General features: G+C 47.3%; 1 protein-coding gene across 7 annotated transcripts in view; it reads left to right on the forward strand.

Annotated features, from left to right (window-relative positions):
* Window positions 1–21,138, forward strand: part of LOC147031265 (neuroligin-3-like) — a 374,881-nt gene that overhangs the window by 9,209 nt on the left and 344,534 nt on the right. For 6 of the 7 annotated variants that reach the window (XM_085860631.1, XM_085860583.1, XM_085860621.1 and 3 more), the window contains exon 2: window positions 5,215–5,296. The exons of the other annotated variant lie outside the window; for it this stretch is intronic. The gene's annotated coding sequence lies outside the window, so the exon portion shown is untranslated. The remainder of the gene's footprint in view (window positions 1–5,214; window positions 5,297–21,138) is intronic. 7 annotated transcript variants of the gene reach the window in all.

The raw sequence follows: 21,138 nt of genomic DNA on the forward strand, positions 1-21,138 counted from the left end.
ATGTACACTTAAATATATATATCATCAGGAGCCAAACGACTGCAGCTTAATCAAGAATGTAGAAATATTATGGAACTATATGCATCATGGAACGACATCTGACTTCCAAGGATAATTTCTGAGGTCAAGCTATGATGCGAACATTTTTTTTAATATTCAGAAATCTCGGATAATTGGGGAACAAAACAACAGATTGCAGCAGCTTCACAGACTTACAAAGGATCAAGGAGAAATGGAGAGACAAAGACATCACATATGAGTGGATGAGTCCCAGAAGTTAATGGAAGGTGAGGGATCAGTGAGAGGAGAAGAAAGCAGGGGGGGGAGAGAGGGGTCTGGAAGAAAGCCTGAATCAATGATGGGCAGCACTCTGAAAGACTGGAGGGAGTCACAGTGCATGATTCTGGAAGAATGCTTGTTTGCTGGGGAAGGATGGAGGGATTGGAGAGTGAGTAGGAAGAGCAGAAGTGAGGCGTATACAGTGTTTGTCTCATTGGTAGTTTTATAACTACCAAGGAGACAAACACTGTATACACCTCCCTGCCTGCGGTGGGCAAGAAGCAGATATTGGGACTTGGTCTCCTGCCGAGGGATGCCAAATACACAGAGAGCATTAGACTCAATCCCTTCCAGGGGAGCAATTTCGGATCAGTTGCAACAGCCCAAACTGGAGATCTGTACTCGATGATACTTCAGGTGAATACCTAGTGTGCTTTGAAACACTCAGAATGGACAAATTTGCAGATGTGATCCATTCAAGACATGTTATGACATTGGGAGACCTCAGATCTCCAGGGATTGCGCCTCTTACAGGAGGTTTGCCCATAGAGAGAAATGCGGGTACGAAAGTCAATCCTTGTGGAGGGACACAGCACAAGCATGCCATTTTCCTATGTTGAAATAGTTGTTCCAAGTCGCTAACCAGCTATTTTTACAGATCTGCTGAGATGGTCATGGTTTCCTGCCTCTCAGAAGTGTGGCGTAAAGCTCTGCACTGGGTGGAATCATCGGCAACACGTTGCAGAGGATTTTATCGTCAAAACAGAGAGGTCATTGATGTAGAACAAGAATATCTGTTCTCAAATGCTTCCTTGTGATACACTCTGTCGCTATACACTCCAAGAGAGAGTGGGTGCGAGGAGGGGGGTGTGAGTGAGAGAAAGAGAGGATGGGAGGAGAGAAAGAGAGGAGGTGAAGAGAAAGGGGGGAAGAGAGATGGTGGGGGGGAAAGAAAGAGGGAGGAGAGAGCAAGGATGGTTGGGAAGAGTTAGGATGGAGGGGAGTGAGGAAGGGGGGGTGAGAAAATGGGGAGGGTGAGGAAGGGAGGGAGAGCAACACCTCACCACATGTCCCTATATACTCTGGGAGTGAGGAGTGGGAGAAAAAGAGAGTGAGTCGGGGTGGGGGGGAGCGAGAGTAAAGTGGGGAGAGGGAGGAAAGGGGAATGAAGCCTCAAAAATTGAGTGGAAATTTTTCAGAGTAAATGAATTAAAATATTATTGTAATGTTTTCCGATTGTTTCGTGAACTTTTCCAATGCTTATGTTAATTGTTCTTTCAATTAAATCTTTAATTAAATTTATTTTGCCTTCCTAACTCTGGAGATTTGTGCACAGAGAACCCAGCCATGGCCACAGGAGCCTTCATGGCTTTCCCACTTGTTAATTATTTTCATTGCACTCAATGAAGTTACACTTTTAGCACATTCCTTAATCTTTTTTTTCACTCAATATAATTCTCTGAACAGTAGAATAAGTTAAGTTTAATGCTTTGGCAGTTTGTAAATGCGAAAAGGAGGGATCACAACCTTGATTGCTTAAAGTGAACCTGTAAATATGCTGAGTTATAAGAATCATTACTTTCTTAAAGTTTTCAGATTTTGCTCTACATTTCGACACTTAATTAGTCCACATGCGCTGATCCTCAAATCCGAAAACATTTAAATTATATCCTTTAATTAGTCCGTGAGAGTATGTTGTGGTTCCAAGGCAAGGCATTTTTGAGCAGGCCAAAACAAATGGTGCCTTACGAACCCTGTGAGGGAGAGCAGGCTGACCAAGGATAAGCCTGTTTTTGTTTTTTCATTGTGATACGAGTTAATTATCTTCAAAAGGGGTGCTTAAATTTACCACGACACCCAATTTTCGTTCATGCACTCTCTTGGAGTTTCCTTTGTATGCATGTAAAGTTTCAGGCTGCTCGGTTTCATGGTTTTGGAGTTATGTTGGAGACACATATACACACACACTGACATTTGGTATTATAGATACGTGAACCACCCTGCAAACCACGCCTACAGAAACCAGACCATTTGGAACGCAGCCGCATTTTCCATCCAATCATGTAACGTTGTTAAAAACAATTCTCCATGGGTCGGCACTCCTATGTTGAAAGTTCCACGTCAATAGCTCAAGCAAGTTGCGGAGAAAATAGATTCCAAAGCGAATAAAGGTGAAAAAGTGAGGCTGGAAGAAAAACAAAAAAAAGTGAGGGCCTCAGTGGAGGTTCCACAACATGGTCAAGGATGGTTGTGGATGCCTATTGCTCGTTTAAAAAAAATGCATTACCCGGTTTAGGCTTCCCATCTGAGCCAACAATATGTGGATGAGCTTCTGTACTGTATTGAAATCTGCTGAATGCAAACTGGACATCCTGACCACCACAAGTATTGCTGCAAACGAGGCCCCCAAAGTGCTCTATTTTTCAAGGTAGTGCAACTAGCAGTACCGAAAGCTGCCATATACGTATATGTATATATTTTGTGTTCAGTTGAGTCCCAGAAGTGAGAAAAGTTAACAGACATGTCTCATGCATCAGAAAGCTATTAATATGACAGCAAAATTTAACTCCAAGGTCCTCGTGCCAAGAAATCCAAAACTGATGTTTTCAACTTGACCTTATGCATATTTTGCAATGGGACTTTTACAGATAATTTCCCAGACATATCAAAACTTCAGTCCCTGTTTACAACATGCAGACAAAGACACGATGATAATGGGGAAAAAAAAAATCTTCTCTCAAGAGCACAGCATTGTCGATGGCCATGTTTCTCTCAGGTATCACAAGCACTGCAGAAGCACACGTATCACATCAAAAAACCTTTGTCAAAAAAAGAAATGTCAGGTGCTTGTAGTGATCGTGCAAGGGGTTAAGGGTATCGTAGTACGAGCAGTCACGTTAGTTTACTTTGGACTAGATCTCAGTACCCTTTCCCAGAATTTGACTGGAATAAGGACTGTTTCATCTGTGGTGGAGCCTGTTATCAACCCAAGAGAGCAACTTGGTGCATGGTTGAATCTGTTGCAGATAACAAACTAGATTCTTCCAATTTGTAAACCAAAGTTGTCAGAGCAGCAGAGCAAAGACAGGATCATGAACTCTCAACCAAGCTCTTTATGGGCTTAAAATTGTGGACGACGCACTCAACACTCAGCTACGACAGTATTTCAAAAGATGGTGCACTGAAACATCGACAAATTCCAGGACAACTCAGTGCATTGTTATCTAACTTTGAAAAGGCCTTATCTGATGATAAGTATGTTCCCACAATCCAAGAAACAATGGACAACCTCATGAAGGTAGTGACAAGTCTGATACCCTCTTGGAGGATTTCAGAAAGGCTGGATGTGAAGTCTCTCCCACATTCAAACTGTGGGATGAAATATTGAGCAAAGTGTTTGGCCCTCTGAAATGGCTTGTTTCTGCGACAATAAATGGTTTAAGGCACATGCACCAATCAGCCCAAGCCGATTTCCTCCCTCTCCTCTTCGCAACAAGCAGAACAAATTATGCAAGGTTCCTGTCAGTGCTACTACTCCTCCAAAAACGGATGCCTCCTTCTACTGCCACAGCATTCTGAGATGATAACTTTGTTGCAAAGTTATCATCAGGGAAATCCAACAGGGTATTGCTTGACTATACACTCTAATCCACTGAGAACAAATCCCTGAAGGGATCAGGTGCTGTATCATCGGTCTAACACTGAAGGGCCAAGCTTGAGTAAGGTGGTTCTTGGCTCATCCTGTCACAGCCATGTATGCCCTCAGGTTCCATGAAGTATTCACAAACCCCAAGAAGAAGACAGACAGGGCTCAACAAAGTGTTAACACTGCAGTTGATAGTTTTGTCTTAAATCATCCAAAAACTTTTGAAATATCATCTTATATATCGTTTTCAGCCCCATCTCTTAATGGTGAAGTATCACTTTATAAATTTAAAAAAATATTGTATCCGGATCCGGATTCGGATCTTCACCAAAATTGAATCATTTCGTCCTTGTTACACGCCTAACCTGTTCACCAAGTTTCGTCTGAATCTGTCCACAACTTGTTGAGTTATCCTGCTCACAAACCAACAGACAGACAAGGGTGAAAGCATAACCTCCGTCCACCTTCGGTGGTGGAGGTAAAAATGTGTCACGTGAAAAGTAAGGTCATGTTGCTGGGGATTCTTACCATGTCATGTCAGAGGTTGTGACACCAGGAAACAGAAAGCAATTACTGGGTGTTGCAAAGAACAAAACTGCTCTTGCAGAGTACTATACAAAGTACATAACTGAAATCCAACCCTTCTAAATCAAGAACAAGTATTCTACATCAGTGGTGGAAAGGATTACAAAACAATCAGAATCACTTCCCATTGTGTTGCAGATGTACCAAACTTGCAATCAAACCGAGGTGGCAGGATACCTCCATCATTCTCCAGACGGTAGTTACTGTAGATCATGGTTGTGACAAAATAGTGGTTGCAGTCCTGACATAGATGTTCTCATGCTTCTTGTGTACCACCAGTCGGCAATTGCAGCACAGGAAATATATTCCCTCACAGGGCATAAAGGAAAGCAGACCACATTAGCTCAGCACATACCAGAGCATAACACATACAATGCACTCACCAATGCACAGACAACAAGACGGTATTCATGGAAGACTTATGCTGTGCAGTCTTGAAGAGCACTTTGTGTGAACCAACTCTTTTGGTGGGAAATTTGTAATTGCATCTATATGCACTCCTGAGTTAAATGTGTCCAAATTATACTTTGAAAAGTTTACCATAGAGTACATAATAAGCCTTTACAAAGTAGATGTTATTCTCGTTCTGAATATTTTCATACTTGCCAAGGCTGATAAGGATGCCCCAATTGATCAATCAAGTATAAATTGGGAGATCGTTAAAACGCCTAATTGTATTTCTTCTTCTTTGCTTCTTTCACCAGTGAAGCACAACAAAGGCTGAAGAAATTACAATTTCTCACGCAAGCATTGTCTCTGGGCATCAGGCTTTGTTTAATTCACCATGTAAGTTCTGAGAAGGGTGTGCATCATCCAAGTAATTTGTGCTATACTGTATCAAATGGTCATGTAACATGCGGTAAAGTTTCAGTTTCCTCCGTTGAACAGTTTTCGATGTACACTTAATATGTGCCATATCAAATGGTCTTCTAACATGTGGTAAAGTTTCAATTTCCTCTGTTGAACGGTTTTCGATGTACACTCAATATTTACCATACCAAATGGTCTTCTAACATGTGGTAAAGTTTCAATTTCCTCCGTTGAACGGTTTTCGATGTACACTTAATATGCGTTATATAAAATGGCCATGTGGCATGTGGTAAAGTTTCAATTTCCTCCGTCGTACGGTATTCGATGTACATTCTTAACAAACTGCAGACACGACGTACATACGTGCGTGACCAATTGCTTAACTCACCTTTTGGCTTCACACGTGTGGGGTAAATATATTGCTCTCTGTGCATTACATGACTGGATGTGATACATTCAGCTCTTTCTTTGCAGATGGAAAGCGGACCATCTTTCGAATACTGATGCAGAAAGCCCAGAGATTCCAGGACCTTTCCAATTTGGGAAGTACACCAGTCTTATCAAAAGTCAAAGAAGCGGCAGCTACCAAGTTTGTTGGAACATTTTAGGGGATGCGGAAACCGAGTCGCTAAACAATGGCTAAAATAGTGAAAACCCAGTCAGATTAGATATCGCTGGGTCAATTTGGACTTATGCGAATTAGTAATGATAAGCAGCCGAGTTGACAAATGGATGGATGCATGCACACAGGCACGCCGAGACCGAGCTCTTTTATATATTACATGTACTCACATGCCAGGGTGGCATCTTGCATTTTCCCACAACTGGGACCTGACTGAACACAAAATACTGTATGTATATATATATATATATATATATATATATATATATATATATATATATATATATATATATATATATATATATATATATATATATATATATATAATTGCATATAGATATAATATATATAAATATATATATATATAATTGCATATAGATATAATATATATAAATATATATATATATAATTGCATATAGATATAATATATATATATATATATATATATATATATATATATATATATATATATATATATATAAAATTGTATATAGATATAATATATATTGTTACGGATCTGGAAACCATTTGCATTCAACATACAGGTCCCAAAAGTCAGTTATCCCGTTAAGTCCATGTGTAGTCAGATCCCTTTCCTTTTGTCTAGTAGGAGAATTAAAAACGTGCGATGCGACTTCTTTTAGTTCGGTTATTAAATCTTTACATCTCACAACCAACAAGCCATCTGCATGACCCCTCGGCCCATCACGATCCACCGCCAACCGGCTGCACCACCAACGTACCTTTGCAACGTTTATACTGTTACTCATCAAGTTTGACCCCGTGTGGAAAGAGCGGTTGGGTTTTCCTGGCAGGGGCCAAGGCCCCGCCCCAGAAAGGTGGGCCGTAGGACCCTGTCCAATGAGGGGCGGACAGCAAGGCGTTTTTCGCCAAGAGCCCCTCCCCGTGGTGGGAGGAGATATATCTCCGAGACTCTCTGAGTAAGGAGGAGTTTTCACGGTGGTTGGGTCAGGCAGTTTTTGTTCACGGTGGCTGTGAGCAGTCTGGTTCGTTCTTCACGGTGGCTGTTACGGGGAGAGGAGTTCTGTGGACTCCGACTATTCGCCACGCGAGCTCTGCCATGAGCCACGAGTCCCACACGTGCGACTGGGACCAAACCGACAACCTTTGGCAGGTGCCGCACTACAGAGCATGCTTTCCCTCTGACGACCAGGTACCCACCAAACTCTGACCCCCAGGTTGTTTCTCTTCACGGCTGCGAGGATCAAATACAGACTCTGGGGTTTCTTTTCTTTTTGTGTGTGTGTGTCTGCGTGTGGGCCCGTCTTTAAATAGAACTCAGTAAGTGTTTTGCTTATCGTAAATATTTCCCTGCTTGCATATTCACGCCAAGTCTTGGCTTTGTCTTTATTTACTGTTAATAAATTTATTAGAAATGTTCCCAGTCCATCTCTGTCCCTTCTTACATTGGTCTAGCATGGTCCGGGTCTGAGTATAAGCGGGGGTTCATCCCCGGTAATCAGTCGATCATAGCCGGGACGTCCTGGGCAGGCCCCGCTCGACTGCAATGAGCCGGAAAGGTAGGTGGCAAAGCGGTAGACGGTTGTGTGAATCTATCGCTGCCGGTAGAGTAAATCCTGTTTGACCAGGCGTTCTGAGGGCGTGGCTTCCCCGGTAGTTTAAATCGCGTAGCTACTTCGGTAAATTGGCTTTAGGCAAACAGACCCTATGCTACGTGGATGAGATATTGGCCTCCTCGGTCGGTTCAGCGACCCGCCAGCTCACAGAACTATCCGGAGCGACGGCCGACAATTCCGGGGAGTCTGGTGGGAGACGGCGTAACCTCCCCCACCTAGTGTTTGTTCTCGCCACCGGCCCACAACAATATGTATATGTATATATATTTCTATATGTATATGTATATAGATATAATATATATGTATATATACAAATATGTATATCTTGTTACAGTTGTGGGGGGTAGATGGAAGAATTTAATAAGGAATTTAGCATTGTGTAGAGTTGCTTGGTCTGTGGATGAGTGGACAGCATCTCGATGTAGTAAGTCGGGAATCTGTGAGCTTAAGTGTTGCGTGTCACTGCATGAGGGGTGGTGCAGTGTTAATTCGCTTCGGGAGTAAGAATAAGTTCCCCAGTACGTGATTTCCCTTTGTGATTTCAGGGACGTGTTTCTCACCTTTATTGCCTGGTTTGAAATATAAAAACAAAAGGGCAGAAAGCCCCACCTTCAACGGTTGACAAGAAGCGAAGTCACGCCCCCGAAGGACGATTGGGTGTGACGTCAGAAGCTGGCTGAGCAGGAGAAGCTGGTTGCCACCTTCCCGGGTTTTGGAGCGAGCAGGCCACGCCCCAGAGGCGGAGGAGGAAGAAAGCACAGGGGAGAGAGAGCAAGAGGAGAGGCTGGCAATTGTGAGGAGTTTCAGACCATTGCATAGGACAGGAGATGGGTCTCACATGTGCATTGTGGAAGGCTTCCGTCTGGATCGAACGGGAGATCAGCAAAGCGCATGCACGAGGTCGGTGTGAGGAATGCACGAGGCTGGTGGCACCTTTGGAAAGAGGAAGGCTGGCACATTTTGAGCCTTCGTGTGGAAAGCTGCTCGAGGATGGCCGGCATACATCTGCACTGCCACTGGAGAAGTGACAGCGCCATTTGTGCACATGTGCACGTGCTTGTGGAAGTGCTCCCCATTCCATGTTTGCCAAGGACCAGCTCTGGGCCAAGCTGAGTAACAGTGTATACAGTGGGGAGAACAAGTATTTGATACACTGCCGATTTTGCAGGTTTTCCCACTTACAAAACACATAGAGGTCTGTAATTTTATCATAGGTACACTTCAACTGTGAAAGATGGAATCTAAAACAAAAATCCTGAAAATCACATTGTATGATTTTAAAATAATTAATTTGCATTTTATTGCCTGAAATAAGTATTTGATCACCTACTAACCAGTAAGAATTCCAGCTCTCACAGACCTGTTAGTTTTGCCTTTAAAAACCCTCCCATTCTCCACTCATGACCTGTATTAACCTCACCTGTTTCAATTACCTGTATTAACTGCACCTATTTGAATTACCTGTATTAACTGCACCTGTTTGAACTCTTTATCTGCATAAAAGACAGCTGTCCACATTCAATCAATCAGACTCCAACCTCTCCACAATGGGTAAGACCAGAGAGCTGTCAAAGGACATCAGGGACAAAATTGTAGACTTGCACAAGGCTGGGATGGGCTACAGGACAATAGGCAAGCAGCTTGGTGAGAAGGCAACAACTGTTGGCGCAATTATTTGAAAATGAAAGAAGTTCAAGATAACAGTCAATCTCCCTTGGTCTGGGGCTCCATGCAAGATCTCACCTCGTGGAGCCTCATTGATCATGAGAAAGGTGAGGGATCAGCCCAGAACTACACGGCAGGACCAGGTCAATGACCTGAAGAGAGCTGGGACCACAGAATCAAAATAAACCATCAGTAGCACACTACGCTGTTATGGATTAAAATCCTGCAGCGCACGCAAGCTCCCTCTGCTCAAGCCAGCGCATATCCAGGCCTGTCTGAAGTTTGCCAATGACCATCTGGATGATCCAGAAGAGGAATGGGAGAAGGTCATGTGGTCTGATGAGACCAAAATAGAGCTTTTTGGTTTGAACTCCACTCGCTGTGTTTGGAGGAAGAAGAAGGATGAGTACAACCCCAAGAACACCATCCCAACCGTGAAGCATGGAGGTGGAAACATCATTATTTGCGGATGCCTTTCTGCAAAGGGGACAGGACGACTGCACCGTATTGAGGGGAGGATGGATGGGGCCATGTATCACATGAGCATGGCCAACAACCTCCTTCCCTCAAAAAGAGCATTGAAGATGGGGCGTGGCTGGGTCTTCCAGCATGACAACGACCCGAAACACACAGCCAGGGCAACTAAGGAGTGGCTCCATAAGAAGCATCTCAAGGTCCTGGAGTAGCCTCGCCAGTCTCCAGACCTGAACCCGATAGAAAATCTTTGGAGGGAGCTGAAGGTCTGTGTTGCCCAGCGACAGCCCTGAAACCTGAAGGATCTGGAGAAGATCTGTATGGAGGAGTGGGCCAAAATCCCTGCTGCAGTCTGTGCAAACCTGGTTAAGAACTACAGGAAACGTCTGATCTCTGTAATTGCAAACAAAGGTTTCTGTACGAAATATTAAATTCAGTTTTTCTGATGCATCAAATACTTATTTCATGCAATAAAATGCAAATTAATTATTTAAAAATCATACAATGTGATTTTCAAGATTTTTATTTTAGATTCTGTCTTTCACAGTTGAAGTGTACCTCTGATAAAAATTACAGACCTCTACGTGCTTTGTAAGTGGGAAAACCTGCAAAATCGGCAGTGTATCAAATACTTGTTCTCCCCACTGTATATATACATCTTCTTCTTCTTTCGGCTGCTCCCGTTAGGGGTCGCCACAGCGGATCATCCGTATGATCCGCATAGAGATTTGGCACATGTTTTACGCCGGATGTCCTTCCTGACGCAACCCTGGTCGCCTCTTACGACACAGGGATATGGTACACCTATTTTAACCGGGGTATACACCGGTCCAGTATACTGGTACTCATTTCGCCGACCTCGGAAGGATGACAGGCTGAGTCAACCCCCTGGTGTATTAATTCAGTGGCCCAACGGGGCTTGAACTCAGGACCTTTTGGATCCCAAGCCGCTGCCCTAACCACTGCACCAACACCAGGCTCATATCTATATATATATATATATATATATATATATATATATATATATATATATATATATATATATATATATATATATATATATATATATATATATATATATATATATATATATATATATATATATATATATATATATATATATATATATATATATATATATATATATATATATATCTATATATATATATATATATATATATATATATATATATATATATATATATATATATTGTTGTGGTTGATGAAATTCACAAACCACCATTCAGGTCCGTTAGGTGAGATATCTCGGTAAGTATATGTGTAGTTAGGCCCAAACCCGTTGTCTAGAGGGAATAAATGTCAATCAGTCGGGCTGCGACTCTTCAGGATAGCCGTTTTTCTTTTAATATCTTTATTTTGGACCAGCCGCCATTATTACCACCACCAACCACGTCTCAACAGCCATCACAACAACAACCACCAACCACAACGCCGCTTCACAATAACAACCACCAACCACAACTCCGCTTCACAACAACAACCACCAACCACAACGCCGCTTCACCACAACCGCCACGACCTTTACCGTCGCAGCTCGCCACCATCGCATCCACACCATCTCGCGCCACTCGTGGGCACCGATGCTGGACTCGTGCGGGGCGCGCACCGAGCAGCGTGTTCAAAAACATCACGGACTTTCCGCAGAAAACGGATCAAAAACGACTCACGCCCACTTTTGTTCCATCCAATCGGTGAGCGAGGGGCGATTTGGCCCCGCCTCCAGGGCGTTGGAGGGCGGTCGCTATATGCAAATTCATGGATCAAAAAGCATTCACGCCCACTTTTCCTCGGGCCAATGGGGAGCCAGCAAGAGAGGTGAAGGGTCAGAGGCAGAGGGTCAAGGGTGAAAGAGCGAAGCCACGGGGCTTATAAAAACGGCTGCGTTCGTCAGTCAAGAAGAGTTCAGTTGGAAGTTGAGTTGAGTGTGTGGAGTTCAAGAGAGTCGTCGGTGGAGCTGGAAAGAAGTGGTACTAGTCAGAGTGAAGAGGACGGAGCTGTGGAGAGGTGACGGCAGCGAAGGCGGACGAGGGGGTGCTTGCGTCGGTGCCGGGAGCGGCACAGGGAGAGGCCAGCAACGCGACCGAGGTGGAGGAGGAGACGCTCGCCGCGGGACCCGAGACAGGGTTATATCCTCCTTCCCCCGAGCATCAGCAACCCCCTCCTGTTTCCCCCCGCGCTGAGATAGTGCGACAAAGGGGGCCCCCTTCCCACCCCCTACCAGACACTGTCCGCGAGGCCCGCGGAGTTGAGGCACCACCGCTGCTCCGCGTCTCATCATCAGACGGGTAGGCCCGACACGGTCTCGGCCCCAGGCCCGCCTACCCCCCTCATCCTGGAGGGTGGTTCTCTTTTCTTTTGCTTTGGGAATATGTGTTGTCGGCGCCGTCTGTGAAGTAAAATTGTATAAGTGTTGCCGTGTGCCCGGTAGTCGGATAGATCTGCATTGTTGCATTTGCTTTTTGTGTAATATTGCATTGTCTTCTTCTTTTACATGTGCTTTTGGTGTAATTGTATATGTGTGCTTTCCGTTCATCGCGAAATAAATGTGCTTATTGTTGAACTGTTTTCCCGCTTCGCTTTGTCATTTCTTTCATTGAATCTCCATCTTGCTTCACGTAAAGGGTTGGTCATGGGCTAAAACGCCCGATAATTAATCGAACCGTCGAGGCCGACGAATAACACCGCTCGGTTATCCCGATAGTACGGAACGGGTCGCTTAAAGTGGCCCGTGTCCGAAGTCGACCTGCGGCGAGGTGCGATCGCCCGGTCTACCCTCCGTGTGGGTACTTTGGTCGAATTTGGCTCCGTGTGGGTACTTAGGTCTACCCTCCGTGTGGGTACTTAGGTCGAACCCTCCGTGTGGGTAGGTCGAATTTGGCGAGCAACCCTATCCCACGCGGGGGCCGATTGGCACGATCGTGGTGAGACCGAAAGGTCCACCCGTGACTGGTTCCCGGCGTTAGTCCGAGAGGGTCACGACTGGATTGTCCGTCCGGTGGGCGACGTGCCGCGATTCGAGTTACGTGGCCGTCAGCACGCCGGCGGGCGCGAATCCGCAACACTGGTGTCAGGTCGTGCGATATAAACTCATATAGGGAGAACGGGAAAACGGGCTCTCCTGTTTCCGGCTAAATTCACGGGAATCGGTCCAGGGGTGAGAGGAGCGACCCCCGATTCCCTCCAAATTACGAGCGAGCTAAATTAACCCTTCACGAGAAATAAGATGGCGTCTCAAGGCGAGCGGGAGCCGGGGGTATAAGGTATGTGTCGTCATGTAGGATCCATGGCCCAGGTCGGTTCTTTTTATAATTATAACCCCACCACTAACTGTGGTCAGTGGGAGCGGCTTGAGCACGAACTTTGCCGGCAAACGGAGTCGCACAATGGCAGCGCGATCGCACCTCAGTGCAGCACGGAGCGGGCTGATATTAATGGCACAGCACGAGGCGTGAGCTCCCAGTCACAGGTTCAAGGCACGTGGTCACGGCATGTGCCATGGCAGGCGTGGCAGGATGACGATGCGAGCATTGGCAGGCTTCAGGCACAATTGGGGGATGTCTTGGAAAAGGTGAAGCGTTATGAAGAATATATCGAGGAGGTGCAACGTGGAGTGGACGAGTCACAACGGCACGCAGACGCGCTTCAGAAAAATTACGTGTACGGGGGGGACACAGCGATTGGACGATTTACTGGAACGAAATCGGTGGCAAAAACATGACTTCGCCAATAGAGTCGACAAATTACGTGGGAAAAAGAATTTGGTAGTGTTTTATACCCGTCAGTTGGAATATGCGAAGAGCAAACTGAACAAAAGAATAGAGGAACAGCAGATTGGTATCTCCCAGGAAAGGAAACAATGGGAGGAAGAATGGAAAACCGAGCTCGAAAAGAAACAAAAGGAGCACGACTTGGAAGTAAAACAATTAATGGAAAAATTATTGGAGCAAGCAAGGCGGTTCAAAGAACTGGAGGAGAGAGTGAGGGAAATACAGTTGGAGGAGAAAAAATGTGAACACGATGGGGAGTTGGAACAATTGAAGGAAGAGATAAGAACAGGCAATCAGGAAAGAGAAAGCCTAGAATGGAAGATAAAAAGAGGAGAGAGACAGCTTGAGGAAAGGGCGGAGGAATTGCTGGAAAAGTCAGAACAGTTCGAAGAACTGCAGGGAGAATTGAGGGAGGAAGGAGAAAGGAAAACAAAGCTCGAAAAGGAAAAACGCGAACAAGATGGGGAATTGGAGCTACTGAAGCGAGAGGTAAGGGCAAGCCAGTTTAAGAGAGAAATCCTGGAAGGGGAGATAAGAATGGGAAAGGAATGGCAGAAAAAACTAAATGAATACAGTAAAAAAAAGGGACGAATTGAGGAGGGAAGCGGTGGAAAGAAGAGATGAAATGAGTGAAGAAGCACGCAAATTGAGAAAGGAATTGGAAACAAAAACTTCTGAGATACTGAAACACGAAAACAAAGAAAGAGGATTACAAGACGAACTGAGGATGTTAAAAGAGGAAAGGAAGAGAACAGAGAATGAAACGTTAAGGAACCACACTGAGCAGATTGAACAATTAGAAGCCAAAGCAAAGTCGGAGTGTGCGGAGATGAGAAAGGAATTGGAAAAGAAAGCTTCTGAGTTACAGAAACACCAGAACAAAGAGAGGGAACTACAAAACGAACTGAGAGTGTTAAAAGAGGAAAGGAAGAGAACGGAAAATGAAACTTTAAGAAACCACACTGTACAGATCGAACAGCTGGAAGCGAAGGCCAGATTACAGAATGAGGAACAAGAAAGAGTACTGAAAGAACAAGGAATGAGACAGGAGAAGGAAATCAGCCAACTGAAGGAAACCACGAGATTGCAGAATGAGATGCAAAAAAGAGTAATGAAGGAAGAACAAATCAGACAGGAGAAGGAAGTCAGCCAACTGAAAAAAATAACGAGATTGCAGAATGAGGAACAAGGGAGACAGTGGAATAGGAAATACAAAGAACAAGGAATGAGACAGGAGAAAGAAATCCGTCAATTGAAGGAAACGATGAGATTGCAGAACGAGGAACAAGAGAGACAGTGGAATAAAAAACTGAAAGAGTATGAATTTGAAACTGAACGACAAAAGGAAAAAAATAGGTTGGAATACGATGAGAAGTTGAAGGAGCAAGGAATGAAGCAGGAAGGAGAAATCAGGAGATTGAAGGACACAAGGAGATTGGAGAGGGAAGAACGAGAGGAACAATGGAATAGAAAACAAAAAGAACATGAATCTGAGGTTGACCAATTGAAAGAAAAGCTGAGGCTGGAGTACGAGGAGATAGACAAAGAACAGCGAATGAAACACAAAATGGAGATGAACCAAATGAAGAAAACCATGAAACTGGATAAGGAAAGACAGGAGAGGAAACGAGGAAGAGTAATTAGACAGCAGCAAATGAAACACAAAATGGAGATGAACCAAATGAAGAAAACCATGAAACTGGATAAGGAAAGACAGGAGAGGAAACGAGGAAGAGTAATGAGACAGCAGCAAATGAAACACAAAAAGGAGATTAACCAAATGAAGAAAACCATGAAACTGGATAAGGAAAGATAGGAGAGGAAACGAGGAAGAGTAGTGAGAGAACAGCGAATGAAACACAGGAAGGAAATGAGCCAATTGAAAGAAACGATGAGATTGGAAAACAAAGAGCAGGAGGAACAGTGGGAGAGAAAACAACAACTATATGAGTGTGAAATTGAACAACTAAAACGGAGAGCGAAACTGGTCAACGGAGATTGAGGAGCTCCGGAGGGAGAACGAACAGCTAATGGGGCTCAGAGAGAAAGAACGACTCAGATGGGAAGGAAAAAGGAACCAGGAAGAGACAGAAATAAGGAACAAGGAGAGAAAATGTATAGAGACACGGGAGACAAGAGACGAGGTGAAAGGAATTGCGAGGGAGAGAAGAGAACAATTAAGACGGAAAGCAAGGATGAGGTACGCGGAGATCGTGAAAGAGCAAGGAGTGAAAAACAGGGAAGGACGGGAGCGATTTAAGGAGAAAGCAAGGTTGACCTACATAAAGATAAGGGAAAGACGCCAGAAAGAAGCGGAGACTAATAGACCGGAGGGGACAACAGAAACTTATAAATGTATAGAGACACGGGAGACAGAAAAAATAGAGGGAAGACTACACGATGAAGACGGGGTAAGTGACGCACACACACACACACACGGAGGTAGTGGAGGACAATGGGGGTGAGCTGGTGGACTGGGTGGAGGCCCGGTGCGAGCAGCTGGATGGCCTCCTCCAGGAACGAGGGGAGGGAGTATGCCCCCTTGAGGCGAGTCACGACCAGGTGAGTTCGGTCGTGCTTTGCGAGGTCGAGGGGAGGAGTGCAGCGAACGGGTGCTTGGAGAGCTTGGGGGGTATAGAGGCCCCGGAGACCCTTGTGGGGACACAAATCCCCAGTGTGGTTGTCCCTGTGTGTGTGGTGCAAGGTGTGAGTGCGTCCCCGTGTGTGGAAGCGACCCCGTGTGTGAGTGGTGTGTTGGCGATTGTGCCGGTGTACGTGCTTCCCAGCACGCCGTGTGTAAAAGGGGAACCGCAATTGAGTGAGGAACCGCGGGTGAGTGCCCCCGCGTGTGTGAGTGAGGCACGGTGTGTGAGTGAGGCACGGTGTATGAGTGTGGCACGAGTGAGTGGAAGGCCGCGAGTGAACGGAGCACCACGTCTGAGTGGTATGGTTTATGCAAGGGAGACCGTGTGTGAGAGAGAGCGGTATGTAAGGGAGATGTCGGTTGGCATGCGGGAGCACGCAGCCGCGTCTCCTGGTGTGAATGTAATGGTGTGGAGTGTGAGCGTCGTAACACTTGGGAGTTCGTGTGTGGAATGGCGACGACGGCGACATGTGAGGAAAGAAAGCCGAGTAGCGGCTGTAGCTGTTTCGGGGACCGTGCCGGGTTCACCCAGCAGTGAGCACGAGGTCCGTGCTGTGCAACGCACGAGGCCCCCACGTGCTCGCTTGCGAGAGTGAAGTCCCGGTCCGGCAACGCACCCGGTGGATTTGCCGATCCCGCGGACGGACAAAGTTTAGGCAGGATTTCGGATTTGGACCGGACGGGTTCTCCACGCGATCGTGTGTGTTAAGCCCCAACGGGCAAAGCACATGTGTTCGCGTGGGGAACCCCTCGAGACGTGGGGCTTGTTTTTTTTTTCTGCGCACGGTGACGTCATGGCTGCACGTGGGGTTGGAATCCGGCAGGAGGGGTATCCCTGCCGGATGGTACCGTCCAAGGAGGGACGAGGAACACGTGCAGCTGCATGACGTCACGGGCAGGTGCAAAGTGCGCGAGTTGCCGCGCTGGTGCTGCGCATGAAAAAAAAGAAAAAGCAAGCCTCACTTTCGGGTGCACAGGATTCTTGGGTAAGGGGTGGAAGACCCCCTTCACCTGGGCACAGGATGAAAACTAGTTAGGGGGAAGGGTTAGCTTAGTTAGACCGACTTCATGGGGCAGGGGTAAGTCCTCATGGAGTCCGTGGAATGGATTAGGTAGAGGGATTTAGATGAGCTTTAGGTTGGGAAATAAAATGATTTATTTGGAGACAGTGACAGCCTTTGGATGTGTAGAGTTGACGTAGTTTAGCTACGTAGTGTTAAAAGGAACGTGCTGTAGTTTAAGGGACGACGTGGGAGCACGAGGTAGTTAGAAGGATGGCAGAGTTCAGCGGTGAGTGTGTTGAAGAGTTGGTGAGTGAAGTGGAAGCATGTGCTTGGTGAGTGAGTGAGGCCAGCGGGTCTGTGTGTATGGAGCGAATGCGGAATGCATGGTGCGATGAGTGATTGGGGGGAGGAGTGACTCCCGCCCAAGGGACCCCGGGGTCAGTGTAGAGTGAGTTAGCTGAGTTAGTCAAATTAACAAAAATGGAGGTTGTTTTGTTGTTGGTGGGAGTGTAGGCTCGAAACCCGTTTGGAGGGGTGCAGGAGCCCTGTTGACGGGCTGGGAGCGTGGCTGCGAAAGGTGAGTATCGCTGAGTGGGTACCCCGGGCACCAGGCTAGTCGGCCGTGGTAGGCCAAGGGCCCATGGGGGGCCGGGATAGCGTAGTGGGCACGGGTGCGCCTGCTTGGTGCGGGGGCCCGGGGCGCCATTAGCCGCGTGGGCAGTGTTGTGGGCACGGGTGACCCTCGGAAAGGGGCCTGGGAAGCCAGCCAGCCACGTGTGCGTTTCAGGGGAGGTGCCATGGGGGGCACTCCCCGGTGTTAGGGAGCTGGTAGGCTCGGAGGCAGTGTAGTGCCCGGGGGTGCCATAGCTGGAGATTCGGCAGAGGGTCGTGCCTGCCAAAGGGAGCCACGTGTCCCAGCCATGAGACCGTGTGAGGGCACGGAGAGAAAATTGGGGGGCGAGGCCCGAAATTGTGAGGACACCAACACAGGCGACGGGAATCTGGGTTGTTAGAACCAATAGTTTAAGCGAGAGGCGCTTGTTGAAAGTCCCGGGGTAGTTTAACAGTTAAATGGTTAGGGTAGATTAGGAAGTGTACCCCTCCGCACCATCCATCCCCTCGCTCTCGTTGTGGGCCGCTGGACCCACTTTGTGTTATAGATCGCCGAACTCTGGGGAGGCCATTCTGAGGCTTGAGTTGGGCCTCGACACAGGACGTTAGCTCTCCCTTACTCCCCTCCGGGAAGGGAACGTAGCGGTTGGGAGTAGGCTAGGTGACAGAATAGGTTAGCCGAACAAGGACAGTACAGGGGGTTAGGGGACGATTTATAGTGGGGAAGTAAAAATAAAAAAATAAGTTGGGGCTAAATTGGGGTTTGGACAAATTAAGGGAGTGGGTATGGACAGTGACAGGCAAAGGCGATAGGTTGGGAGGGAGACCGTAGGGTAGGTCCGAGCCCGCCTTCCGAGTGACCAGCACCACCGCACTCCCTCCACCAACCTCCACTGAACGGCAAAGGCTGGCCAGCTTCATCTGCTGGCTGTGTTGCTGTAAGGCCTGTGCCGGCCCACTTCATCTGCCGGCTGGCTGTTTTTCTTCAAGGCCTGTGCCGGCCCACTTCATCGGCAGCTGTTGTTTTGATGCAAGGCCTGTGCCGGCTGGATCGTCTGCAGCTGTGGTACTTCAAGGCCTGTGCCGGCCAGTTCATCTGCCGGCTGTGTTTGCCTGCAGCGGCCTTCTTCTGCGGGCTGTGTTCGCCTGCTGCCTTTGCCATGCCATGCCCACTGCCCCTGCTCACCAGCCCCCGTTCAATTTTTGCTTTGCCCCCCCTGTTCATTGCCATGTGCGCCAGGATCAAGGCAACAGTTTGCAAGCTGCGGGAACTGCCCTGTTGGCAGCTACAACACGGGCCTGCAGTGGCGGCCCGTGCACCGTGTTTGCGTCCAACCATTCATCCATCCATTCGTTGTGTTCATTGCGTGTGCCACTTGAGCTGGCACGGAGACCACGTTTGTGCAGCCCATGCACCGTTGTGGTTCACTGCGTTCAGTTCAAAAGGGAAGGCCTTGGACTGCGTGTGAGCAGCCGGCCACGTTCCCTGTCACCTGCATTGTTTGAGCCAGAGACTGCATGCGGGCAGCCTGGCTCCCTGCTAACTGCTTTCTTTTTGCAGAGTTCATTGATCCTGGGCCATGGTTTAGTGTAAAATTTGTAAGTTAAGGTTAAGATGTACTGTACATATGAGTGCGCCCCCGGCATGTCTGTCTTAGCGCCGGCAATTTTATTTAAGTCGTCCGTGTGAGTGAGTTTGTTTAGGTAGTTACTCAGCCCTTAGGTTATTTATTTTGGGGACACGAATACCATGAATGTCGCACTCAGGGATCCGTAGGTAAAATGTACTTGGGGAAAACTACACATGATGGCACACGAAAATTTGACGACTCGGGACGAGTCTGTAAAAAGGGGAGGGGGTAGTGTTGTGGTTGACGAAATTCACAAACCACCATTCAGGTCCCTTAGGTGAGATATCTCGGTAAGTATATGTGTAGTTAGGCCCAAACCCGTTGTCTAGAGGGAATAAATGTCAATCAGTCGGGCTGCGACTCTTCAGGATAGCCGTTTTTCTTTTACTATCTTTATTTTGGACCAGCCGCCATTATTACCACCACCAACCACGTCTCAACAGCCATCACAACAACAACCACCAACCACAACGCCGCTTCACAATAACAACCACCAACCACAACGCCGCTTCACAACAACAACCACCAACCACAACGCCGCTTCACCACAACCGCCACGACCTTTACCGTCGCAGCTCGCCACCATCGCATCCACACCATCTCGCGCCACTCGTGGGCACCGATGCTGGACTCGTGCGGGGCGCGCACTGAGCAGCGTGTTCAAAAACATCACGGACTTTCCGCAGAAAACGGATCAAAAACGACTCACGCCCACTTTTGTTCCGTCCAATCGGTGAGCGAGGGGCGATTTGGCCCCGCCTCCAGGGCGTTGGAGGGCGGTCGCTATATGCAAATTCATGGATCAAAAAGCATTCACGCCCACTTTTCCTCGGGCCAATGGGGAGCCAGCAAGAGAGGTGAAGGGTCGGAGGCAGAGGGTCAAGGGTGAAAGAGCGAAGCCACCGGGCTTATAAAAACGGCTGCGTTCGTCAGTCAAGAAGAGTTCAGTTGGAAGTTGAGTTGAGTGTGCGGAGTTCAAGAGAGTCGTCGGTGGAGCTGGAAAGAAGTGGTACGAGTCAGAGTGAAGAGGATGGAGCTGTGGAGAGGTGACGGCGGCGAAGGCGGACGAGGGGGTGCTTGCGTCGGTGCCGGGAGCGGCACAGGGAGAGACCAGCAACGCGACCGAGGTGGAGGAGGAGACGCTCGCCGCGGGACCCGAGACGGTTATATCCTCCTTCCCCCGAGCATCAGCAACCCCCTCCTGTTTCCCCCCGCGCTGAGATAGTGCGACAAAGGGGGCCCCCTTCCCACCCCCTACCAGACACTGTCCGCGAGGCCCGCGGAGTTGAGGCACCACCGCCGCTCCGCGTCTCATCATCAGACGGGTAGGCCCGACACGGTCTCGGCCCCAGGCCCGTCTACCTCCCTCATCCTGGAGGGTGTTTCTTTTCTTTTGCTTTGGGAATATGTGTTGTCGGCGCCGTCTGTGAAGTAAAATTGTATAAGTGTTGCCGTGTGCCCGGTAGTCGGATAGATCTGCATTGTTGCATTTGCTTTTTGTGTAATATTGCATTGTCTTCTTCTTTTACATTTGCTTTTGGTGTAATTGTATATGTGTGCTTTCCGTTCATCGCGAAATAAATGTGCTTATTGTTGAACTGTTTTCCTGCTTCGCTTCATCTTTTGTTTCATTGAATCTCCATCTTGCTTCACGTAAAGGGTTGGTCGTGGGCTAAAACGCCCGATAATTAATCGAACCGTCGAGGCCGACGAATAACACCGCTCGGTTATCCCGATAGTACGGGACGGGTCGCTTAAAGTGGCCCGTGTCCGAAGTCGA

The sequence above is a fragment of the Eptatretus burgeri genome, chromosome 2 (assembly GCF_056783735.1).
Source record: "Eptatretus burgeri isolate ZD-2024b chromosome 2, Ebu_testis_v1, whole genome shotgun sequence".
NCBI lineage: Eukaryota > Metazoa > Chordata > Myxini > Myxiniformes > Myxinidae > Eptatretus > Eptatretus burgeri.